General features: G+C 44.0%; 1 protein-coding gene across 7 annotated transcripts in view; it reads left to right on the top strand.

Annotated features, from left to right (window-relative positions):
- Positions 1-26,878, top strand: part of PAPPA (pappalysin 1) — a 370,091-nt gene that overhangs the window by 39,616 nt on the left and 303,597 nt on the right. For 4 of the 7 annotated variants that reach the window (XM_080561608.1, XM_080561606.1, XM_080561607.1 and 1 more), the window contains one exon: positions 21,273-21,382. The exons of the other annotated variants lie outside the window; for them this stretch is intronic. The gene's annotated coding sequence lies outside the window, so the exon portion shown is untranslated. Of the gene's footprint in view, positions 1-21,272; positions 21,383-26,878 lie in introns of those variants that run through there. 7 annotated transcript variants of the gene reach the window in all.

The raw sequence follows: 26,878 nt of genomic DNA, 5'->3' as shown, positions 1-26,878 counted from the left end.
GACGATATTTTTGTTAAAATTTTTCAGACAAATCTATGTGGAATATAATTGTTTTGGATTTCAATTTAAAACATTTTAAAATTGTACTCTGAATTTCCAGTTATCTTCTAGGCACTGACACCTTTTAATTTGTGGTTAGTGCTTACGTGCCCCGTTATTATCAGTGATACATTAAAACATTATGGCCAAATACCATAGTCCCTATGATATTTAAATATATAACATTTGGCGGTCTTTGCTTTTATTTCTAATCTTTCAGCAACCTTATACTCTGACTTCTCTCTCGGGCTGAGGACAGACTTTTTTCTTCATGAGGGAATTCTGTTTTCAATCAGAAGGTGTCAGCAGCTCAGACTTCAGGGATACTGACAAATAGCGCGAGATTATTGATAATTTTGGAAGAATGAGCACACCAAAACACTAAATGTTTGCAGATACTCCAAGTCTGTGGCGAGGGTAGGAATAAGTGCTAACATGCCATGAGATACATATGGGGGATTTTTTTTACTCCTTTTTAAGTCAAAAGAAAACTAGAAGCCATGTGACAACTTCTCTAAACACTTGTTTCATAAACCCGAGTGCAGTTTTGTGAAGTTTGGATGTGATGGAGAGCCTGAATCTTTGTAAATAGAGTGGAAGACTTGGACCAGGCCCCTTGGCAGGACCCCATTTCTTTTCAAGCAGTTCAGACAAGTGTTCTGACCCTGCGCAGAAACTCTCGTCTGTTTTTTGGAAAACACGTCTCTCAGTGGAGGATCTCTAGCCCTGTTCTAGGCCTGTTTCTCTAACACACTTGTGCTTCCAGGCCCTTTATCACATAGGTGCACTCGGTGCTGCTGGAAACTCCTCTCACTGATGTTTGTGGTGTTGGCCAAGCGTTCGCTGGCACATCGCAGAAGGGGAACCTGTTCCTCACTCTGGCACCGATGGCCACACTGACAAGTTCCTCGTGTAGACTGAGGCTCCCTGTCGGAGCCAGGTATCCAACAGGCTTTCACTGAGACTTTGGCTCTTCAGTTTGGTGTTTTTGGCGAGCCGGGATGCAGGTACGTTGCCTGCATGGCATGGTGTGGTGATGCCCTTGCTCACGCCGAGCAGGTTGGCTCCAGCTCCACCGCTCCCTGGCAGAAGCCTTGTGGGGCTTGAATTCAGCTCTTGGAAAACGTGCTGGGGAGTGGAAGAAAAGGAGTTTGGCGTTTACGGGGCCTTGAAAACAAAATGCTCTTTTTCACTGGAGGATTTTAGGATTGGTTTGGGGGAGGGAAGCAAGGAGCTTGTTGAGAGGTAAAGGGAATATCTCATTAATGATTTACTAATGAGCTGTAAAAGTTCTGACTCTCTATAACTTCTGAGGATGGAAAATGTTTCTTGGAATGCTGCAGCCCCACAAAGGCTGGGGCAGATCCTGGCTGCCTCTGTGTAGGGTCTTTGATACAGTCTGACTTACCTCTTTACTCCAGTCCCCTAGGCCTTAGAAAAGATTAATCACAGTGTGGTGGGAAGCACATGGAAATAGCAAAGAGATGAGAAATGAGAACGGGAGAGAGGAGAAAAAAAGCCCCAACATGAAACACTGTTTTCTTTCTGGTAGGGCTGGGGCAGGAATAAATTGCCAATGATCTCACTTTCGAGCAATGTCGGTTTATTTGTACTGATTCTGAGCTGACCAGTTAGCAGGGGCTTCTTGCTCGGAGGCCCATCGTGCGCCTCGGCCCTGGCTCATGGGGAAGTCCCGTGTATTGGTACAGGTCTGGAGCTTTCCTGGTGATGCAGAGGGCAGCAGGGCTGTGTTTGGGGCGGTCCAGCCAAAGCCCAGTGCTGTCGATGCCAAGGACACTTAAGGGCTTCACGCTGCCCCTGTAAAAGCGACTCAGACTTAAAGGTAATGCTGCATATACCCAGTTCCTAGGTGGGCACAACATACACCGCTGTGGCTTTTATGGAAGAAATGAGACAGATCAGAGCCTAACAAAACAGACAATTAACTGAAACATGACAACTCTGAAATCAAAGTCCCTGGAGTGTTCAACTGCAAGGGCTTGGGAAGAGTCCAAGAGGGACAGGGTATGGTATAGATTTGCCTTTCTTGCAGCTATAATGCTTTCCTCTGTGTTATGTCTCTAACTTGGAAGAATTTCAGTGCTTTCCTGCAGCCAGTTCTTGTTTTTATTTCTCCAGCCATAGCTAAGGATAGTGTTGTAAAGGTAGGGATCTTGAAGCTGGTGTACCTGGGTTCAAACCCTGGCTCTGCCAGTGACTTGTGTGGCCATTAGTAAGTCACTTCATTCCATCTGGGCTTCAATTTCCCACCTATGAAATATGTTTAACAAAGCTTTTCTTCTGTTCGTTGTCAGTACAAGCTACAACTCTTTGGGATGGAGCCACTTACTAAAAGCGTGTGAAGCACCTGGCAGAACAAGGCTGCTGCTTTGTTCAGACCTGATGGTGTTTTCCAATGAAATATTAAGAATAACACAAGTGGAAACCCCTGCTGGGGTTAGCTCTGAAATCTCTGGCTTCCAGCTTGCGAGCAACCTTTGTCAAGTAAGCACGGCACGGGGAGAGGCTGTGACCTCCCCAAAGCCCCGTGTGCACCTTTCCTAGCAGTGACTCTTGCCTGGGGACAGCTCTAACACCATAAATCTTCCTGCACAAGGCAGCACTCCCACGTCATTCTGCGGTGTGGGAGAGCGGAGCCTTTATGAAGGTGCTCCACACTCACAACCTGTCTCGCTAAGAGAATTTGGAAGGTACCCAAGCATCTATCTAAGCAGCGTTAACACTTTGTGTTTTCCCAGTTTTAAGCTTGAGTGTTTAGTTAATGTCTGCACAGGTGGTTAAATACAATGGCTCCCTCTGCCAAGTTACAAATCTGAAGTTTACTGGAAAGAAAATCATAAAGTTGAAGTTTATTTGTGGTTTTTGCAGGTTGTAAATGTAAGGAAATGAGACCACTCATTTGCAGATGGGCACAATGTACGCCCAGCATGACACCTAAAAATGCTACTCAGTTCTAAGTGTGGAGGCTCAGAGCAGTGGGCAGAAGTCTCCTTCAGTGTTACACTCTGACTCATGTTTTGTGTTTTACAAACCAAGCGTGCTCAGAGTGACATTGTCTGTGACATTATCACAGTGATTGTAGTCTTGCAAACATTGCTGCAGAAAAGCTATTTAACAGTAAAGTGTAGATATTAAAAAAAAAAAAAAAGCAATGGTTGAAAAATTAAAAAAAACTGCCACGCAAGGGATTTATTGGAAAATGGTTCTGGTTTGGTACATAACAGGCTGGGCACTTCTCAGAAGCTGAGCAAGGTCTGCTGTTGCTGGGGCAGCAGGGCTGTGACAGGCTCTGGCAGATGCCCGCTCGTGCAGGTGGCAGGGCAGAGGGCAGCCAGGCAGCCACGCTCGTCTGCCTTCGGATAGCACCATGGAAAGAGGAACTTGGAGCTGCTGTGGTGTCCTCCTATGAAATGGTCTGAAAATCACTCGTCTGAAACATCACTGCTATTGCTGCTCACCTGCTACCAGTTCTAGTAAGAGATTGCTCCTCTAGGTTTCTAGACAGAAATGTTGGTTTGTTTTTTTCCTGCATCATTGTCATGTCAACTTTGGCTTAGGCTGCTAGGAAGGGGAGAAAATGCACATTCTGTTTCTGCAAGATGTTCTTAGGCAGTAAACTTTTTGCAATATAAATGCACTTGGACATTTGTGAACTAACAGGCAGTGCCATATGTGGTTGTCAGGCCTTTGAAACCAAGACTTCATTCTGAAATACATGAGCATTTACAGGATATGAACACACTGAAGGTGATGTGAGCTACTTGGATATGGGAACAGATTTTTTTAAAGCTAAACATCTCTTATGAAGACAGAGTGCTCAGTGGCCATGTGCCCTCCCACCCCCTAATTGCCCAGGTGACAATGATGGGCCAGTCTGGGCATATTTTTGTGACCTACCTGGTTTCTAGGAGGTAAGGAGATAACTCTCTCTGTCCTGGTGATCTTTGTGGCATTTAGCTGTTGGAGTCTCCCTGAACCATCCCAAAGGATGTGATTATTAAAACAGCCCCCAGGTGATGTGTTCTCTGCCGCTTCACAGTGGAAGGCTCCGAGGTCTGTTGGTGGGATCGAGCTTCCTGCTGAGAAGTCAGCTCAAGCTGGCTGGAGATAAAATAACACTTTTAACCGCCTGATACTGTAAGGCTTAAAAAGACATGCAGTGTCACCTAGGGAGTAAACCAAAGCTTGCTGAAGCCTATAGAAAGGTTTCTGTTGAATTCAGCAGGTATTGGAGCAGGCTGCCAGTGACACGCTGCTGTGACCTTGGGTTACAGCTGTGCCACTGCCACCAAGGGAGGTTGTTCAGGTTTGGAGCTCAGCATCAGTCCCAGTGAAGGCAGCTGAAAAAAAAAAAGAGGGGTGGGATTGAATGTGGAGCTCATTTTGGAGGCTTTCAGTTTATAGATTGGATTTATCACCCCTAGCTGAAATGATTTCTCAGTGTCAGACACCTGCCCTTCCCCACGGCCAGCTCATAAATGACATTGCTCTTTAATATAATGGTTTTAAAGGTACAAAGGGTAAGTTCCAGCTGAAGCAATGTTTAATTTGGCTTTTGTGGTTCAGACAGCTAAGGAGCCCTGGGCATGTCAGTTTGAATTTCAGCTGCAGTTGTGTGTCATACACCCAAGCCTGGCTTTGAGCATGTACCACGGTGCCCCCATACAGGGCCTCGTGCTTTAGGCAGCTCTGTACTTCGGGGAGCACTTAACATATGAAAGAATTTATTCCTGTTTTGAATTTGAGCAGCACTGCAGTGCATTCTACTTTATTACAATGCTTCTGAATTGCTTTCATAATTTCCCCTGTGCCACCACCCAAAGGTAATTCTTCTCCTGTGCATACTCTACTCTGGCTTAGCACATGGCTGTCTGCTGAAGCCTGCCTGCAGGCTCCTCTGGCGTGGAGAACGCTTTACATTCCCGTATCATCTCTCAGCCAGCCTGAATGAATTTCAGTTCACAGGAGTCTTGTATGGGAACCAAGTGTGATTGTCCCGTACGTGGGACAAACCAAGGTGAAGAGATGAACGCTGTGCAAAAAGACAGTGGTGATCCTCCATAGGAGGAAAAAGCTGTGGGGCTGCCAACTGCCTCGTTCATTTGTGCTACTGGATTTTGGTTTGGCCCATCCATCGTTAACTGGATTAAAAGGAGAAAATCTTTTGATTGCCTGAAGCTTGTGCCCACCCTGGCAGAGGCACTGGGCAGCCTTCAGCACTCACACAAATACGGTTTTAATTGCACATTTCTTAAGAGCTTCCCTTGAGGCACACACATTCTCTCCTGTTTGAACCTCTGCAAGCTGAGGTTGAATGAGAAGACAAATTTCCTTTACAGTAAGTATCTTTCTGCTTGTTCTCCTTTCTGGAGCTGCAGAGTCCTTCAAGGTGTTAAACGAATCTGTCAACGAGGTCATTAGTCACATCTTGGTCCCATGAATGCATTGGGATTATTGCATTAGAAATGTTCAGCACCCAGAGACCCCATCCTCTGCTGTGATGTGAGAGAAGAAAACTAGATGCAAAGTTCCCTCTTAATAAATGTGTCCTCGTTTATCATCACTTACTGTCTTTGGAAAATGAGAGAGTGTTTTTCCAAGTGATCCTGCAGCATTGGGAAGATTTCTGCAGTTTTGACTCATTGTGATTATTCCCAAGTGTTGTCATCGGTTCTTCCTGTATTTATGTGAAATTGTTCTTAGCCTGTGCTTGGCTCCCAACGCTGATCCTATTCAGAAGTTCTTTGAATAGGGAAAAAAAAAAAAAAACACCCACCCACCCCCTGCTTATGGTCTCAAATATGATTTTTCATGCAATTTCATGCAGATGAGAGATGCCAAACTGAAACTTCCACAGATCTCAAGTCTTCTGTTTTTTCTTTGTCAGCCTATCATTCATGGTATAGGTTATATATAGAGATAGATATATGCTGGTTATAATTAGAGAGGAACTGGAGAGATGCGATATAGGTCTCTATACAATCATCATTAAACCTGTACCATGCTGTTCTGTTCTCTGAATGTCTAAACAAGCTCAGACATGATGCTCTGCTGCCCTGCGTGTCGTAGTCACATCCATCAAAGCAGAAGTTTGGAGTGTTGCTAAATTGGACTGTGGATGATTGCACTCACTTTAATGTAAATGACTATGATGCAGATTCTAGTCCTGATTTGCAGTGTGCTGCGTAAAGATCTTTCAGCTCAGATTTGTTTTGTAAAAGCCTTTGCGTAAGTGAGAATTGGGCACCAACACAAACCATTGCTATCCCAGGCTCAGTGCAGTTAAGGGTTATCAAGTGAAAAAGCAACTCCTGGTTACTAAAATTCAGGGACTGCTTAGGGTTATGTACATGAAGTAGTCAAAAGGGAAAGGTTTTTATCTGGGAGCCTTAGCCTCCAACATTATTAGCTCAGATGAGGAATTCAGCTCCCAGTCTTGTAAGATCCCTAACCGAGTCATCTGCTGAGGCTACAGTTGGAGTATTGTGCAAAGCCGTGCATGAAAGGTGAAGTTTATTTCTATCAGCTCAGTTTAGTTTGGAGCTTGTGTGTATCTGCCTGCGGCAGACATAATGTAAGGGCATCAATAAGGACTTTCTGTATGAGCTGGGCAGAGAACATCGCTGTATTCTCTTTAGCAAGTAAACACTCTTTTGACACCAGGGCTTGTAATAAAGGCTCCTTTCTGTTTCCTTCTCTGTCCAGATGTTTCTCCGTTACCAGTGTAGCAGAGAAACATCTTCAGCTCTGAAGGCCACCATCAAAATATTCCATACACCCATGTCTTAATGTCGTCTTTTCTATTCAATTCATTCTTTTCCAAGTATGTACTGTATTTTCTTTTTAGAAAAAGAGTGCAGCTACTTCTAAGAAACTTTCTCCCACACTGAATGTTTCCCAAGCATGAGAACATTCTACCCTTTCATTTGCTTACCAGACATTGCATGATTTGCAATGGAAACTGGCAAGGACATTTAAAATAATAAAAATAAAAATCATGATCATCACAGCACTGGAAGATGAGTGTATTTGCTGAGATATGCAGGGTTTTTGAGCACTGTGATTGAAGTCTCCAGGAATGTTAACTGAATTTTAATTCTTCAGTAACAAACTGATATGTATGGAGTGAGTGTGTTGGAGGTCAGAAGAGGGTGAGAGATGGAGCCACACGGGGTAAACGCCATCACTTAATGCACAGTAAACAGGTTTTTGGTTACTACAGTTTTAAGACTTGTGCTATAATCTTTATTGATTTGAACAGGGGCTCTCACACGATAATTAATGCAGCATTAGTTGTCCACAGTACTCTTGAAAATGCTGTGTGCTGTATGTCAGCAGTGCTCCTGCTGATGTGGGGTCTGCCATGGGGCTGCTGTTTGGGGAGAGCGTGGCTCCTTTGACCAGATTACAAATAACACGTGGCCAGGCTTCAGGTGAGGGGACACCTAGTTCCCTGTCCGTAGCCTGTGCACTATGGGGGTGAATCTTTTGGAACAGCTCTTGGCTTGACTTGCCTGTGGTTTTTCAGGAGAAAAGCAGGACCCAGAGCTTGGCTTGGTGCAGTTTGTTTCCCTGAGCTCTCATGAATTCTGATGCAAAAGCAGAATAACTCCATGCAAATGAAAATAAGCTATCCAAACAGGGTTGGAGACACCCCGAAAAATCAAGAGTTGATTTTTAAAAACAAACTAAAACAAACCCTCAATTCCTCTGTCTTATGACCTGACGAAGGAACAGAGCTGACGACTCCAAACCACTTCTGAAGTGCTGGAAACTTGACGTGACAAGATCCCGTATGCTGTCAGAAGAAAGCAGCGTTAATCATTGTGTGAGAAGTGAAAACTCAAACCAGTAGCAGTCTGGTCTTTGGAACTGGCTCTCCTATAAGCATGAACGTGGGCTGTCCTCATTCTGCTTTAGCCTCTTTAAGGTCATAATAGGAATAATCCCTATAGTAGGTCTTGTTTTATATTAGGGTGAGGAGGTTGGCAAGTAATCCATCCAAAAAAGAGGTGCACCTGAGGTCCCAGCATTGAATCAGGTGGTGGCACACAGCACACCTGGGGTTTGTGGGCATTTGTCACTGCATGAAGTTAGCAGGGACCCCGTGGGTCACTGTGCTGAGACAAAGCTGGCAGAGCTCTGTGTGGGTGGGTGGCTCGAGGTGAAGGTCTCATGAAACGAGCTTTGGTTCAGCTGCCCTTTTAGACCTTTCCATGTAGAGCACAGCATTTTCCCTACATTGAGCAACCTCTGCATTGTCTGCTCTGTTGTCTTTAAGTATGTGAGGCTGCTATCCAGCCTGGGCCTTTTGCTCGCTGTTTCACACTCTTGTGGCCTTTGTGCCATGGGTCAACAGCAGCTGAGGTGGTGAGGAGGAAGGGCTGCATGGCAGACACGGCTCTGAATTCAGGCTGATGGAGAGGAGTAAAGGTTCTGCTTTGCCAGTGTCACTGGGCCTCGTTGACAGGTCTCACTCAGTCCTTCATCTGTAAAGTGAGAATAAGAAAACCTCTAAAAGCTGGCAGAGCTGAGAGAGTGATTTCAGTATCACTTGTGAGGTGTTAAAGCCCAGACCCCTGAGGTACATCAGCATCTTGTTCCTATTTAGCAGTTGCTGAATGAAGCATCTAAATAAATCAGTCTCACGGTTTTGGGCTGGCTTTGTGATTTTCGAGCCTTTTGGTTTGGCAAAACCATGACAAACTTTCTGGACAGAGGCCGGGTTTCTTTCTGCGGTCTCAAAGTGGCACACGAAGCCGTGTGCCCTCCTGCGCGTTTTGCGATCTGAGGGAGCGCTGCAGTGAGCGCCGTGTGCGGCAGTCCAGCTGTTCCCACACAAACCCTTCATTTGGATGAAAGGAGAACGTCGCTGTTAAAATGATAGCGGTGAATAGCATTAGAAATACCATAGCCAGATGGATGTTAATGTAACAGCTGTAAAAGGCCCATCTAACAAAACTGGGATAAAGGCTAATTTATTGTACTTCAGTTGTATTGCACTGTTCTTTTTCCGAATGAATTGGGTACTTGGTGATCCAATGGCAGCGTAATTTCCAATTGTAATGTGATAACACACAATTGCCAGAGCTGTCAGGTACAGCCAGCTGGAGGACTGGCTGCGGGGATCAGGCGTGTGCCCAAATCCAAGGTGGAGAAACTGAGACGACATACTGGCTTCGGGATGGGGGTGCCTGTTGAAATAAAAAAATTGAGTCCGTCCTTTTCAAGTTAGACCCGTTATTCTGCATTCAGTTCTCCAAGAATAAGAGGGGGAAGACCAGCACCAAGCACCCAGCACCCAGGTGACCGGGAGCCAGGAGCACGCAGAGCTGGGCAGAGGGGCCTGCTCAGTGCCCTTGCGGCCTCCACAGCTGCTTGGAGGGCGGTTGGAAAGACGAGGGAGACGTCGGTAGTGCCAGATGATAAAACAAGGGGGTAGTGGCCACAAGTTGAATATTAGGAAAACAGTTTTCAGCAGGAAGGAAGCTCAGGCCTGGGACAGGCCGGCTAGACAGGCTGAGGGAGCGCCACCCTTGGAGGCTGCCGAGCCTTGGCTGAGGCGAGCAGCACTGGCGGGCGGCCCGCATGGAGGCAGCGCTGCGGCGATAAGAGGTGCTGGAAGAGAAAACCACTGTCTGCAAAACCACTTGTTTTAGCACTCGGTGTTGGACAGAATGAGTTGAGGGACAGAAATCATAAGGAAAAAATTTCTTAAAGCTGTGGAAAAAAGAACTGAAAAATGTAGTAAGACAATAAGAAGTCCAGACAGCGGATTTTCTTCATCTTTCTTGAAAAACTGTTTTGCAGCATCTCTAGCTATCCATTTACATACATGTAAAACCATATACCAGGGGATCTGTCATAACCTTTTTTTCAGACAGTTTAGCATAAATTCTGTGGATTTATTTCCAGTACATTTACTGTATAAACAAAAATTGTCTTATGTTTATTCCTTTGGAAAACAGCTAGTACTTTGGGTGCATATTCTAAGATTTTTTTGAACTCACTTCAATATTTTTTCCTGTGTCATAATAGTTGGCTTGCAACAACAAAGTGTAGTAATCAGCTGAATGTGGCTGAAATCAGAACCAGAGGCAGGTTTGATCTTTCGTCTGTTATGGTTACTATAAAAATTTGATTAGTTAGTTGAATTTGAATATGGAGAAAATCTCCTGAGCAAAAAATAAAAATGAATCCTCAAAGCCAGCAATAGTTATTTTGCTTTCAGATATTCAGGATTTCCTGAGGATTTCCTCTTCTCCTTGAAAAGCGAGTTGGCATTGAGTTTGCAGAGTCATGGGAGAAGTACAGGGTGAAGGACTGGCCATGTTCACTTCCACACATGGAATGCACAATGTGTGCAAGGTGCAATGGGTATCTTGTACAAGCAGATCTCCTAGGCAAGAAAAATAAACTGTCCAAGGTAGGTGCTGGTGTTGTGAAGGAAAGAGGTGATGTTTTTCTGTACACAGTTTTCCTAAACTCCTGCATCACATCTTCCCAAGTCACAGTATAGGTAATCTGCTTTAAAGACCCATGTGAAATGGCAGAACTTTGGGGGCTTCAGAGAAGCCAGAATTTTAACCACATCTTCAGTAACTGCTGTCCTGTCTTCATTTTTTTTTTTTTTAAGAGATTCCATCTCTTGAGGGCACGCTTGTCACGCTTGCTATGGGGAAATTACCTTGAAGGTGTTCTGCCAGAAGCTTAATTCTGGGCTGGTTCCAGTTTGCTTCACTAATGGGTAAACGGTTGAGTTATCTTGGGAGCTTAGTCACATCAAGATATTGCTCATACCGAGCACTAATTCATTTAGTTGCATAGAAGGCTTTTGAGATGATGGCTTCATCATGAGTCAGTTATTCATTATCACATTCCTCTGACGTTACACAGCAATATTGGAACTGCCACAAGAAAACAGATGAACGATACAAGATTAGATGGACCTTGTCTTTGATAATGGCTAACATGTCATGCCTCGGACAGATGCAAACAACCAACGCGTTGCATCAGGCTGCTCATGCAAGGGAGACAGAGCCCTTTCTCAGCCCCTGCCTGCGGTTAGCTTATATATAGAAATGTGAAAGTGATTTTGCAGCTTGATTTCAGTTACTGGCACGGCAAAATTCCTACTCCTAACCATGTCTAATCATTCCTTTTGAAAATCTTGTTAAGGTATTTTCTTCAATTAGCACTTGTTTCAGTGAGCTTCACGGATTAATTAGATGTTGCATTACAAAAATAATTATGCCTTTTAACCATTTTCAGTTATTTACTTCTTTAAATGTTAGTTTTGTGAAGCGAACTGGCTTCGTGCCATAATTCATTTGAGCAGAATCTAACACAGATTAATGAGCAAACTTAAAAAGAAAGCAGTAAGTCCCCCAGCATTTTGTAATTAAGCAGTTTGATTAAAAACAACTGGAACAACTCTCTGCACTGAGAAACAAAGTGGAACAGCTCTCAGCATTGGGACCTTCATACCATATATCAAAACCAGGTCTGAAAGTAATTTAGGTAGCTTAAAATTTTTCTTGGCTACCTGATAGTTTCCTAGGAGAGTTTGTTGTAGAGGGGGCCTTTAGGCAATGCAGGTATTATCCCCCCAGCCTTCCCCTTGTCAAACACAGAATGATAAAGGGATACAGATGATTTTTTTTTATATTTTTTTTAAAGCAAGGAACTCAAGTGCTATAACCCTGCTTCAGCCCTTGTCCTGATGTAGTTCTGCTGCTCTGCAGGCGTAGGTCATGTAACTCAAAGGAGGTGACTTATGTCAGCTGAGAACTTGTGCCATCAGCTTTAAGGGAGTTGCTTCCACCTTCCTGTGATGCCAGTGAGATCAGAACTGGTCCCTGTGAAAGTGTCTGTGATGATAAGGAGCTGCGTGTACCCACCGTGGATCAAAGGCTGGATATTGTTTCTGGGGTAAAATTCTAGCCCTGATTTTGGGGAAACTGTACTGATTTACACTGACTGACAAGCTGGCTCAGGAAGGAGAGTTAGGTATAATAACTAGTTTGTGAGTATCCTAGGGCTTCATCGTGCTGGTTCCTGAGCATACGTGAACAGTGCTGTAATTGATGTGAATGAGGCCAGCCTGAAAAAACCGACACTGCAGCTGAAGTGCGGGGCAGCACTAAATTTTGTTCACCTCACAGTAAGGACAAGGCAGGTAGAGAAAAATAGGCACTCTTGTCTCTGTCCTAGCGTTACCTGCTTGAGCTACATTTCTGGGGAAATGTGCCTGTCTGAGGCCTCAGACATCAATTTTCTTATTCTCTAACCCATTTAGCTCTTTTCTCAGTCAGATCTTGTTTGGAATCGATAGCTCCCCACTATCAGCCTTATTTTGTGTATATTCATTTATTGGATTTTAAAAACGGAGAGGAAGAAAGCTTGAAAGAGAAAATGTCTTTTTCATTGGCAGTCTAATATTTGAAATGCAGACCCTTTCTTTTGGCTTTAGTATGACTACTTTACAAAACTCAGTTAAAACCATTTGTGCTCCAGCTTGGCTTATAAAATCCATAAGCAGGCTACGGAGACCTAATGACTTGTAAATGTCAGACATCAAATGCTGCTCAGGCCCTCTCAGTCTTCTCAGATGAATCTTCTTTAACTTTGCAGCAGCTCATAAAGACTGGCAGGTTTGGGCTCCGCTGGGTTACAGCACAAAATGAATTTCTGGTGACTTCTGATGGTGGCCCATTGCATTGCCCGCCTGTTCCTGCACAGAACGGCATCAGTCTCGTCTGCTGAAGGTAGCTTGGGTGGCATATGCAGCTAGCATCCTGCTGGGCTGGCTGGGGTGTGCATTTGTTGGTCATTCTTGCAGATGTCAACATTTTTATGTGAGCTTTGGCTGGGATTTGAGAAATGTCCCATCTTCCAAAGAGCCTGCTCCTAATTTGGATGTTTGGAGAAAAAAGTTGGTGAAACTTATTACTGATCAGGTTCTTCCTTCCCATCGCTGCTGTGCTGCACGCCACAACAAACAGGAGCATAAAGCCCCTACGTCTTCCCGGAAACTTGCCTAAGGGGAATAACTGTCAATAAGGAAGGGTGCAGTACTTTATTGATACTGATCCTCTCCCCAGGAAAGGAGCACAGTACCACCACTAATGAGGTGAAATGAGTGTGTTTTCACACTTGCTCATGAGAAAGCCTGTACACGAAAAATATGCTGGATGTCATTATTCCTCTTTGCAACTTGGTGTGCTTCTGCATGAAAAGATCAAATCTTAACGTAAATCTGTGTGAACGCTTCCTCTCTCTTTCTTCACCATCTTTTAAAGCAACCAGCCCAACGTTGGTTCCATGTTCCCATTGTAACTGAGGTGTAATCTGCTTTGTTTAGGATCGTTTGTGCCTTCCTCCCCCTCAGCAGTGCAATGAGGAAAATGTGCGAGTTTGGGCTGCTCAGCTGGCGAAGTGAGGGAGTTGTGTGGGGACGGTGGGGTGGGTGCCTGGGTGATCCAGGGAGGCTGCGTTTAGCCTCTCTGTATACATCGATGACCCTTACTTGGGAGTAAATAACTTTTCTGAGCTAATTCCAGCCACGTGGAAACGCCTCCTGTGAGACAAAAGGGTAACCAGGAAACTGATCTCTGCAGTAAAACAAGCATGAACGGGCTGTGTAGCTACATAACATGCTTTCGGTACTGTTATTCCTAAATAACTATTATAATTATAATAAATAAAAGGAAGAGCAGCAGCAGATCTATGTGTGTTCCCACACTGGGAGCACTGACAGTCTGTGCTGGCGGTCGGCTGAAGTCGGTTTTCCCTGAGAAAGCCCAGAGACCTGAGAGAGGGCAACTCTGCCACATGCGGCTCCTCTAAAGCCACCTGTCCTGGAGATGGGATGAGGAATAAATATTTTTACGGTGGCGCTGCCTGTGGGGAAATGCATTCCTGTCTCGATGGTTCCCCTAGAAGGTCCCAAGAAGGACCCAGTGAGCACAAGCAGTTAAAGCAGCCCCTGGTATCTAGGTGCAGTGCAGTGTCTCCACCAGGAACCAGGCCAAAACTTCTACTGTAGCATCGATTGCTGAAGTGGGCCAGCTCAGCTCTCCCTTCTCAGCAGCCTTTTTCCTCTTGGCGAGGGGGATAGCTTCAAGGTCCAGGGAAGAGACATGCTTCTGTACCTGCTGCTTGGCAGAGGCATCAAACACATCAAGTACCAGAGGGAAATGTCTTTGTTGCTAAGCATTAAATCCACCTGCTGGGCAGGCTTTCAATGATGTTGGAGGCTCCTTGTATGTCAGAATGGGCAGGAAAAGACGGTTTGTGTTCAGTCTTTTTTTTTTTTTTTTTTAAGCCAAATCTTGCAGGCTGAGATAGAGAAGTATGGATGGAAAAACAAGTTACTTCAAGGTAAGCCAGAGTTTGCAAAATAGGGTTCAGTGTGGTTACTACAAGCTATGTTTTCTGTCCATATTGAAAGGGACTCTGCTCTGGAAGCAAACATGCAAACAGCACAGCCATTTGTCCAGGTAGCGCCAGGGCTGGCAGAGCTGCACCTTTGTAGTCCAGATGTCAGTGTGAGGTGCGCAAAGTGAATCTGAGAGTCTTTGTGCAGGGTTCATCTTGGTGAGTCCTGCTTTGCTGCTTTTAGTACTCAAGCAAGCCTTGTATATCTTTGCTCTAGGATGTACCCGCACCCCTATGATTATAATGGATATATTCCTATAGAGACTCAAACAAGGGTGATTGCTGTGAAGCCAATACATTCACCTTTTTTTCGTCTGTTTGTAACATATCCCTATCTGTTGTTTAACTGAGTTCCTTAGAGATGGGTTTCATCTGCTTAAACTATTGGAAAGCATCTGGCAAATAATGTATGTACAGTGCTAAGCTTCACTTATTTTAGTCTTCCTTACTTTCAGTGCTTTCTACTCAGGCTGGGAATCAAAACTGGGAAACGTAAAACTGCCTAAAGCAATATATTATTTCAAAGCTCCAGAAAAGTGGCCCTGAACTCCTGGCTCTCAAGCCTCCCGTTACTCACGAAGCCTTGAGAGAGCTGATGCTGACCAGGAATGCTGAGTTGCATATTCCTTGCATGTTGTCTTGTGTTTTGGTGCTGCTGCTTGTGGCCCCCATAGGCTAAGGATCACTGCCTGTGCATTTATGTGAAACCTGAGTCTGCATTTATGCGAAGGTTTGCACCACCGTTAAACTGTTCTGATTGATATATTTTCCTGTACTTTGTTCATTGTCTGTTCTGATTTCTTTCTACCTGCTGATGAGCACCCCCAGTACATTGCACCTAAACTAGTCTCATTCCACTGCTCAACGTGAATCAGGGCTGCCAGATCTGCCCTTCTGGTTAGATCCACCTTAACAAAGCTCCCATGGAAGTTTATCAGCACAAGCACAAAATCTGCTCTCTTCTGATGCAATAACAGATGGTGGTATCAATGCTATTTTACTCATTTATCCAAAAAAATATGCTAATGAGAAGCAAAGAGATAAATGTGAAAAATAGTGTGAGGATGGCCATAACGAAGTTTCTCCTGAAACATTAGAGGCTGCACAGACTGGTAATAAGTTCATCTTCTTGCTAAGCAGCGGGTGCTGCTAAATCTCTAAAGGCTCTACCCTTAAGCATTCCCTTGGGAGTAAACAGCTCTTCCTGGGGAGGTTGAAATAATGATCAACTGGGGCTTTTATTCAGAATTTAAACTTCGCCTACATCTTTGCCTAGGCTATATCAAAATCCAGGCACTACTGAAAGCCTCTGGAGACCTGAAAGAAGATCAGAAGACCTGAATTTGAAGCCAGCCAAGAGGCAAAGGGACTCAGGAGAAATCTAGGCAGCCTGAATATGCTCTTTAGTGGCTATTCACATCTCATATGTTCTTTAGCCAACAATTTATATCCAAAAATGTAATATCCTCCTCCACTCTTTCCCCTCTTTCTGTTCAGTCCTACAGCCCTTACATGAACTTTGAGTAATTCCCATCAAAGTCAGCTGGTTTGCTGAGTGAAGTTCAAATCCCTGTTGGCTCCGTGTAGTGCAGCCTTAAGTCCTGGTAATAAAAGAGATCGGGGAATCTGCAGAGAATTAGCAAACCACAGGCCAACTCCATATCCTGCTCACTGCCTCATCAGCCCTTTTCTGAAGAAGAGGTAACGCACTGTCCAGTGGTCCCAAGTCCTGCAGAAAGACCTGAAAGCCTGCCACCGTTCAGCTGAAGGTCCACCCTGAGAGCCTCTTCCCCGAAATCTCAGAATAAGTTACAAAGGAACCCAGTTGTTCCAACCCTAGCGGGGAGGTTAATGAAATATGTTCTCGAGATTGACGGCCTTTCTTGACAAACTTTGCAGCATCCCTTTGATGCTCTTCTGACAATAGTTTCCAAGGTAGCAAATTATACCTGGACATAAATCTTTCATTGAAGCCGCTATTTTGTACTTACCAACTCTAAATGCAGAAAGAGGCAATTTTAAGCGATACACTTATCAGCCTTAGCTTGAGCAATGATTCAGGCTTCCAAGAAAGATTCTACGTAAGTGGTTTTATTGCTCTAAATGGGTTTAAAATTCACTTTTTATCAAAGCATCAAGGTCCCTAAACATACACTTAATCAAGATTATTAGGCTGTAGACTAAGTTATTTTATTCCTAACTTGAATACAGACTTCTTTAAGTGAACCTGGTTGTTGCTGAACAGAAGAGGGCAAAAGTCTCAGAAATATGTTGGCTGTTGCAGTTATTTTTCTGGGCTATAAGCTGCATTTGAATTGCAGCTGTACCTTTTCTCCCTGGAATCTAGGTGCTTTTCAGATTTGAAATTACTGAATTTTTAGCTGTCCTGATGCAGACACGTTAGAGACAAATGCAGTGCGCTGGATCGGAAAGCCCTTCCCCTGAACTTTTCAGGGACCTTGCCAGAAAGATTTGAAACGAAGGACTTCATTTCAGGTCTACTTTATTGATGTGTCTGAACTGCATCACTTGTTCTGACCAGCTTGGAGCTGGGGAATTGATAGCAGCATGAATCAGTGTCTGGATCCAATATCCGTGGCTTAAGATCAGCTCACAGCAATACAGGCGTTTCTGAGCGATGTCGTACCAAGGGACGAGACGAGGAAACTGCCAGCTGTAATGCTGCCTTTTCCTTCTCTCTACTAATTGTTTTAGATAATGAGGGAGACGGAAGCACTCATGATGTTTAAGCCTAGAGGGCTGAATCCCAGCAGGGTTGACTCAGCTATTCGTCTTTGCAAAGCAGATAAGCTTGGTGATGTGCGTAGTAGGAGAAGAAAAAAACGCTTTCCATTATGAAAAAGCGCCACGATTGAACAATGCTTATAAAAATGTCATCCCCTGCAATAACGGGGAAAACATTATTAGAGAGGATTAATGTATTTGGAATCCCTGTTTTAGCAGCTTGGGCCAAGCTGAAATCAAATAGTAATATTCGCAACGTAACGAGATCTGCAGGACGAGGAGGGGAGGCTGCTCTGTGGTGCCCGTGCTGCAGTCCCTGCCCTGCCAGCCCTGCTGCAGAGCTGGCCGTGCTCCGTTTGCACCCTTGGAGGCTCAGTGATAGCTCCTGCTTCTGCTTTTTCATTTCCTCTGCCTGGAGGTGCTGCAGGGAGCTATCTTGCTTATTTTCGTACACGCAGCTTTTGTTTACTTTTCTAAAATACTTATTTTGACATAAGGGATGCTCGTTTTCTGGCTCTGTGACAAGTATGCTTTGTGATGTACGCCGAGCTGCTCATGGTGGGGATGCTTTAGGTCCATAGAGTGGTCTCGTACTGGTGCTGAGCAGTAATTTCAGTTCATGAGCGAACTGAAGGGGGATAACCTTGTAGAGTAAATACAAGCGGACTGAGAGGTTACTGCTGAGGGGAGGATACGATGGTGGGCCATGCTGGCACAAAGCTGCATTGTGCAAGGCTCTCCTTGGCTTTTGGGAGGGCAGAGGCATGGCTTCGTCTCTTCCTTGCCCCCACTGTGGTTATGGCTCACGGCAGCTCTCGTGGGCCCACAGGGTCTGCACACCGGCAGCACCACGATGGCATCTGGGTACACGGGGAGAAAAGAGCAGAAACATCTCAGCAGCCAGTTGGCCACAGCTGGGGATTTTTCCCAATATCTGTAGGATTCTCTGATATCTTCTCCGGAAGATGTATTTTCAATAGAATTTACTCTATTTGTCTTCTGTGATCCTTGACTCCATTGTAGGAAGATGATGGTGCTTTTCTAGCTACCATCTTTCTCAACGAGATGCTGTAGGTCAGAGGCAAAGTCCTTTTCCCTATATATTTTCCTTTACAAATATCCCATTCTGGTTAAATTCCCTTTGTCCCTGAGTGCTGATGTCTCGTGCGTGTTTATTTTTTTCTCCATTTCCTTCAGGGACTTGCAGGAATGTGTCTATTTTCAATGGGGAAAGGCACCATTGAAACAAGTGTCATGTTTACCCTGTGACTCTTGTTTCTGGAAAAAAAGAAGAATTTCCAAGGAGAACTGGGATGTCATTAGGGGAATCCGCTTGATCTGTCCCTATAGTTTTCATATTTTCTTATTCTCTGGGGGGATTTGTTACTCCAGTCAGAATTGGGGATTGACATAGCTATTTGTTATTCTTAGCTACTTTTGAGAGAAGCCAGAAGTGGTGGTTTCCATTAGTCATTTCCCATGTTGACCATATAAAGGCCATGGCAAGGCACGATTCTGGCCCTCAGCCTACTGCCAGTGTCCAGGAATCAGGGTGGAGGACTCGCCACAGACTGTACATTAAGGGGAATTCCTTTTCATGGGTGAAGGTTCACATTTTTCCTCTGGGGCTTGGGAATCATCCTGTTCTCTCATCCAGAGCTTAAACTATGCTAGGCAGCTTCCTCAGTCTTACCATACCCAAGGCTCCCAGAATTGGATAGACTTTGCTCAGCCACTGAACCGCAACAGTGATGGCTCGGCGTTAGGGGTAGCACCAGGCTGGGTGTATGGAGTAGAAACAACGTGGATATAACAAAAAAGTTAGAGTCTTGCAGAGTAGGACTGATACAAAGCTTAAAAAAATTTCTTTTTTTTTATTATTTTGTTCTGATTGTTTGAGTTTCACACAACTGTGGTTATTTCTGTTTTCCTTTTTTCTGTTGCTTTTCAGTTTTGCCAGCTGCCTTCATTCTTGTGGCATTCCTGCTACGAGGGGAAGGGCAGGCACTAAAGGCAGCCTAAAGGCTGTTTGTGAAAGTCTTCCAGGCCAAGTTTGCAGACAAACTGGCATAAGGGTTGGATGAATATTCAAATGCTTTACTTCTGTGAGCCTAATGATCAGTGCTGTGTAATTGAATCACAAGCTGTATGGAACATCCATCTGAGCAAAGACTTTATTTGCTCTTGGGATTTCAATCCAAAGCATGTCCTAAGGTAATAAAGGTGTTAATAACAGTTTTATATATATATATATGTTAACGGAGATGGTCTCTCTGAAACAGAATATGACGCCCATGGTAGAGAGAATACTGTCTCAAGGTGAATCGCGGCACTCAGCTGCAGCCCTTTGGCAATTTGTGAGCCTGTTGTACTCACCTACCTATGCAGAGATACGGAGGGCTCTTACTCTTTCCCTTTCCCTGTGGTGTTGCAGTTTAAGGATGGGTATCGAGCCCTTTGCTATGGTGAAAGGTAAGCACATGGGGCAGCAGAGTAACATAAAGCTGAGCCACAAAGGGTGGCTTCTGTCCTGGAGCACAGTTTGCTGCTGTCACCACTGTCCAGTGCCATGCAAAGAACGATTCCGCGCTGTGTGTGTTCCACAGAAACTGTAAGGAAATTTCAGGAAATACATATAAAACTGAGAAGCTCACCAAAAGAACCCCATGCTTTAATAGTTAATAATTCTTAGTGCGTAAGAATGGAAGAAAATTAAATGAGGAATCACCATCAATCCATTGGAGTCCACCCTACCATGATTCTCCTGCCTTACTGCCCTTCCAGATCTCCCGTTTTTTTTTTCATTTTGCTCTCATGTATTCTTTCTAATCCCTTGTAAGGACATTATTTACCTGGAACTGTGGCTTGCTTAACAACTGAGAGCTGCAGCAACTGGTAGGTTTGCCATTTTCTAGGCTTTAACTAAAGCAGAAGGAATGCCAATCTCTCTTGTAGAAGTGGAAGCTAAAACGCTCATTACAAACAATATTAGCAGCATAATGCCTTCATAGTTGTTAAGCAGTCACAAATCAACCCCCTGTGCTTTCAGTGCATCGGATGTTCTGAAATTTCTCCAAGCAGGATGATGTGGCTCCGGGCCTGGGTCTGTTGTGTGTCCCCGCAGCATGGTTGGCCAGCCGAGTGACGTGGGGGCCTTTCTGCTCCCTGACTGGGCAAGCATGAGAAAAATTAATAATATGCTGCCCCGTTATGCTAATGGCAGCTTCAGGTGTTTGCTTCTGGAAATCAGACTCATACAGGACATCAAGATTTGTTAATGTCGAAGCACCACTCAACTGTTGTGGACAAAACCCCTGTTGTACTTGGCGCTGTGCGAACTCAAAAGAGATGTCCCCTGCTCCAAAGCATTTACAGTCCCAGTGCTTTGTAATCCTATTTTAAACAAAAATATAGTGCATCATGCCTTAGAACTGTGTAACAAAATGTTCATGAAGCAGAAGCCAAGATGCACTGAGACAAACGGAGCCCCCTTGAACATCATACATCTGTCTGAAACACTTGACCTACTTTGTACAAACGACCTTCAAGGGTATTGTCGTGGATATACATTTGAAGGGGTAGGGAAAAAGGATGGCCTTTTTTGTTTGCTTGCTTTCTGTATATGAAATCATTTTGCAGGCAGGCAGTTTTACATCTGAGCTTTTGCTTCTCACCCTCCTGATGTCCATTGAAGAAAAGCATTGGCAGTGTGCTTTGATGCATGAAGCATCTTTTAAAGTCTGTTGCCATATAAACTGTGATTCCCATTCATGTGCACTGTGTCTATAAGCATGTAAGACGTGCTTGTTTTCATAAAAGTAATTCACAACTTCCACTTTATCACATTTTTCCTGGCTATCATTCACTTCGTTTCCGTATGTTTACAAGTCATTGTGACAAATAGTTTTGCACTGTTTTTTGTATTGAGTAGGCCTGGGGATTTCAAATTTGCCAAAAGAAGTGTGATGCTCATTTGCCTTGGAGAAGCTACATGGGTGAATCACATTCCCATCTCTCTTTTTCTACAGACCTCATATATCAAGTTAGGATTTGCACTGAGCTGCTTCTGAAGAGGCACAGCCTCCATTTTCATCTCCCATAGACAAAGCAAAACACCCCAAATAAGAAAAGAAAAAAGGTAATTTAGAAATATTTCTACTCAGATGTTTTTGGTTAAAATAATTTAAATAAAGGGTGTGGTGGGGAGGGAAGACTCACTGGTGGTCACCACAGTCATCTGAAGAGAAGAAAAACACAGGCTCCTGACTATTTGTTTCATTTCAAAAAGGGTTTTTGGCCTTAAATCACTTGGTTTGTCACTCCAAAGCTTTGTAAAAAGGTCTGTTTTCCAGAGATGTGTTAAGACCAGAAAACTGAAACTTGAGGCTCTTGAGAGGAATCTGTAAATGAGAAACTCAGAAGTATCCATTAAGAATCATAGGTGCTCTACTTCATTTAATTAAAGATAGTACTTAGAATGAGTGAATTGGCTGTGTGAAATTTTTTATCTGTCATGTTTTTGTATAGAAATGAGACAATTTAAAGGCATGCTAATCTTTCCCATTATTCTGAAGCTAAGCTTTCAATAAGAAAAACTGCTTTTCAAATGCAAGTGTCATAGTTAACACCTCTTTATAAAAGATAAATGATAATGGAAGAGGAAAACAATTACCATAGTACTTTCAACCATGAGGAAAGCCTTTGTGGATGAAGTGGAGGTTCTTAGTGAAAGATCATAACAGACAATGCATCATAAAACAAACAACCAAGAATGAGGAAAAACTAAACTTAACAAAATTTTTTTCCCTTTTATTTTCATTTCACTTGACTTATTTTCCTGTTGCAGTCAAAATTGATGCTTCTGGTGGAATCAGCATGTTTGTGACACACCATATCTTCTGCTATCAGAAATGCATTTTTTCAAAGAGATTTAAGAATCCGCCGGAGCTCTGGTTCACCCTGTGGAGGATCTTCTTTCTCCCTGTTTCCTCTAAGGCAGGGAAGCTTACTCAGGGCAAGGCAGGTGTGATGCCTTTTTTTTTGCCCTGCTTTGCGATGGTAGAACTGATATTTTTGAGTCACCCATTGGGGATTTTGGCAAGACTTGGCCGTAAAAATACCTTAGACCCACCTGATGTTTCCAGCCTTTACATCTTTCATTCTGTTATCTCAGCGTGCAGCTGGTGATGGCAAGGGTGAGTCAGAAGGGCAGATCCAACAGAGCACTCTGGTGTATGATTTCTTTTAAACAATAAATATCAATGTCTTGAAATCATAGGAAATAGGGATGATGTGGTCAAAGCAGTGAAGCCTAGTGCCTTGGATTCATATGGTGGGGCTGTCACAGCATCCTTCTTTGACCTTGGAACGTCCCTCACTTGCTGTGCAAGCTGGTAAAGAGCTGTGTTTTCTTTGTTCTGAGGACCTTGAGAGAGTTTAGAGGGGCCTGGTGAGACGTTTCCAACTGCAACAAAGCACACGGTTGTTTGCCTGCAGACTTCCTCGACCTCTCCAGATTTCTAGACAGATTGGTAATTTATGGAAGTTGGTCTCTGCCTTGAAATAGATGAGTTTGGGAACTAGAGTGTGTCTGAGGCTGGTGTTCCTGTCCTGGGGAGAGATGGAAGCACAGCGGCCTGGGCTGCCTCCGGCCAGGCCTGAAGGCCACGCAGGGCCTGGACTCGTGGTCTGCACAGGGTCCAGCAGCTTTAGCTGAGGTCAAGGGGAGCTTTTTGGACAGCAGAGGATCACGTTAGCTTGAATACACTCAGCTGCTTGGGGCCCTGGGATGTGAAGTGTGGTTCCCAGATAAGCTGTCTGTGAGGGATTCGAACCCTGTGCAGGTCACAGGACAGCTGCTGCTGTGGCTGCTCATCAGCTGCGGTCATAGGTAGTGCCTTCCTCTGTCCCTTAAGCTCCCACAAGAATCCTATCTGTAGTTTGTGCAAATTGAGAGGTACAATACAAATAAATTAACTGATTATGCAAATGTGTAAACAGTTGTGATTTTCTCTGACATTTTCTCAGTGCAATTAGATGGAATGACTAGCATGAAGGAATATTGCTTAGTTACTTGTAGGCGGGTAAGATCTGACCAATAATGCATTACTAAGATAATGCTTTCTTATCTCATACTTATGCTGGGAAGATTGATTAGTCTTTGCATGTAATGTGCTGGGAAAGCGTTATTTGCTATAAATGCTAAGTATTACGCTTACGGAGGCATCTGTGACTCAGTTCTTCATATAGGTTTAAATAAGTAAAAGTCTATGACATTAAGAACAACAAAATCAAAAATCACACGGGCTTACTGAACTACAAATTTGTAGTTGACACATTAGATTAGTCAAAGTTCAAGTAATTATAGCAGTAGCTGGAAAAGATCCTAAAACTTCAAAAGAAGTCTGAGATTTGGAACTCTGCAATGCTGAGGACCTTTAGGATTATATCAGAATGTGTGTTTTTCCTCCCCTTTCTTTGCAGCCAGGATTAATATTTTGGCTTTTATCTGACCTCCTCCTATCTGACCTTCAGATACGCAGGGTATCTGAAACCATGTGAACACGAAGGGTTTCTAAGGGTCCCGAAACAACGAGCAGTAGGTATCTCCAGAAACTTGTATGTCATCCCACGTACAGAGCTCACATTTGGAGGAGAGTTGTGTTACATCCCTTCCCAGCATCATTAGCCTAGAGAACGAATGGGACAGGCTCAGAAGGCACATGGTTTTCTTTGGTTAGTGAAGCTTTGATGAACATAGAAATGCCTCTAGGAACATGTCTTAGGTGACAAAGGCTGGTGAAGGTGCCTTACCATCAATCTCCTCATGGGACTCCCTCTGTAGCTAGGCTGAGATTTGCAAAGAGACTAGCTGAGCTGGGTGGCCAAATTTCTTTGTAGATTCCATGCCTGCCAGGGAATATCTCATCCTCCGAGATACTGAGTAGCTGGAAAAGGCTACATCCATGTGGTGGTTCTAATACATGCATCTAGCAGGCACTGCTTGCTGCTCTGTGGACTTCAGCATTCTCTACCTCCCAGTTTCCATCCTTTGCGAACATACCAAACAGTTAAGATCTAGTGAATTGTTTTTCTATTTTAATTCCATCGACAAATTGACAAACAGCAGATTCTCCTCTCTTTCTCGTGAGTTTTCCAAGTGAAGAGATAAGCTCAGCATCCTAATGTGCTATTGATCTGAGCCCTCTGGAATTTGAATTTACTTGACTTTGTAGAGTTTGCATAGGTAGGATATCTGAACATCAGTTGCCTGCCAAGCTAGAGGCTGGCCTGTTAGATCTGGCTAACTCATAATTAATTGAGCTGTTAATGTGAGTATTTGATAAGAACACCTGGGGGCGTTTGGCACAAAAGGTGCTGGAGATGTGGAGTCTGACAGATGGATGCTCTCCAAATGTAAATCAGGTAGGTCTTAAACAATGATTTATAGCTGGGGAGAGCGGAATGTAAAGTGATGTGATATTTTCCAAGTGAAGCAGTCTGGTCTTTCTTAAGATCAAGATACAGGATGGCGATGATCTGAGTTGTCTATTAACAGCCTTCATTTCATCTGGGATAGGCTTTTGTGTTTTGTTTTTTTGCTCAGTCTCCCTAAGCAGTTTGCCATGACAAACCACATAATAGTACAGTTGACGGAGGCAACAAATAGAGCAGTAATAATGCATGTAATACCTCTGTATTGATCTTGGGGTACACTTTTACTTGCTAGCAAACTTCACACCCCAGGAAAATTGACTGCAAGCCCAGAAGGGTTTAATCTCTAGTGACAGGTAGAGAGAATATGAAAAGCTCTTATTCTTCCCAAGTTGCATCTACAGAGATCATCAGTCAGGCGCTATTAGGATTTTTATAGCAGCTGTAGTGATGTGTGTTGCAGCACGTTCGTGTGTTAAGCAGGCCAGTTAGCAGCACCTCTCTTCTGTAGCATGACAAATGGAACTGGAGGGAGAGGATCAGCTTTCATTTAAGCGATGTGCATCACCGGTGAGGCTAAAGCGTGCAGGGGCTGGAAATGAATGGCATGGTATGTTTGACTGGTTGCCTCCTCATTCTGCTAATGAAACAGCTTTCCAACTGCATATGTTTTTTTGGTTATTGCTTACTGCTTTTGGAGTGAACATCTACCGTGGGAGTGGACGCAAACAGTGCTGTGTTATCGCAAACTTCCTTCTTCCTTCAAAGCCTGGACTTGCCATTGCTGAGTCCTCGTCATCCTGGGCTGCTGTAGCTTAATTTGGCAAAAGTCGGAGCTGAATCTGGCCCTTGAACCCAAGCATGTGCTTTATGAAAAGAGAGAGCAACTGACAGCCTCCTCTTAGTCTGACTTACTACGTGGGTGGAGGGGAATATACAGCAAAAACTTATTATCTTTTATTACATCATTCCCAAATATTTTTAACCTCAGTTGTACTAGGATTGTACCCAGAGCTGATTGAAACACCTGTTTTAACACATTCTTGGCTTGTTTTGCTCCTCAGACTGGAAAATTCCTCAGGGGAATGAATGCATTACTTGAGGAGGAGGGTGTAGGAAACAGAGGTTGTGCAATGAGCGCTGAGCACCACATTCCTTTTCTGCACAGTGCGTTACACATATAGCTGTATGCGAAAGCTTACCGCAGGTCAGTGTTAATGCTAGAAGTTTCACCATTTGCTTTCTGACCAAACTCTTCAGACGCTGAACCACCAGAAACATCTACCTACTGGGTAAACTTTCTACCTTTGTGTCTGCTTGCTGTTGAAGTTAAAACAGTGGCTGCCCATTCTGTTAGGACTTTGGGCTATCACCGTTCAGAGAGGATCTGAACTAACCACTGTGCCATTGGGAAGAATATGTTAAAGTTGAGTTTTTCTGCCAGTTTCTTCTCAATCGCTTTTGTGTGTTCTGTCTGCATCACCAAAGACATCAAATTCCACGCTGAGGAATATTCTTATTTCACAGGCAATTGTTAAACATACTCACTGTCAGATGCACTGCTTTGTGCTAAGTGACATAGTAAAGGACTTGGTTTGGGGGGTTTAATCGTGTTCATATTCAAGGCATAGCAATTTTTTATTCACTTGTGAATAACAGACTGACTCTATCTTATCACAGGAAAAAATGCTGTCTCAATAGAAGATGAAATGTAGTACTGTAGAATAGCTTAGGTTTGCTGTGAGGGGGAGCATCGGGATGTTTCTGGTCCAGCCCCCCACTCACAGCAGGGCTAAGCTTGGGGTTAGGTGGGATTGCTCAGGACCTCGTACCATTGTGGTCTGAGTGTCTTTAAGGATGGAAACTGTGTAGTCCCTCTGGCTAATCTGCTCTACTACCCACTTGCTCTTATTATTTCTTCCCCTTTCCAGCTGGAATTTGCTTTACTGCAACCGGTGCGTTTTCTCCTACTTCTTCGTGCGCCTCTGGGAAGCACCAGGCTCCATCTTCTCAATACTCCCCTGTTTGGTGGTGGAAGACTGATGAGACTTCTCCTTCAGTCTTCTCTTTAGCTTCCCTTTCATCCCCAGGTGGAGCAAACTCAGCTTTCTCCACTGCTCTTCGTGCCTCATGTGCTCTGTGGTCTGTTACTATCTTAGAGGTTCTCTGCTGCCCTTGCTTTGGTTTGTCAATACCCTTG

This window comes from Anser brachyrhynchus (genome assembly GCF_964034855.1).
Source record: "Anser brachyrhynchus genome assembly, chromosome: 19".
Classification (NCBI taxonomy): Eukaryota; Metazoa; Chordata; class Aves; order Anseriformes; family Anatidae; genus Anser; species Anser brachyrhynchus.
The sequence above is the reverse complement of the archived record's forward strand: the minus strand, read 5'-3'. Positions and strand labels throughout refer to the sequence as shown.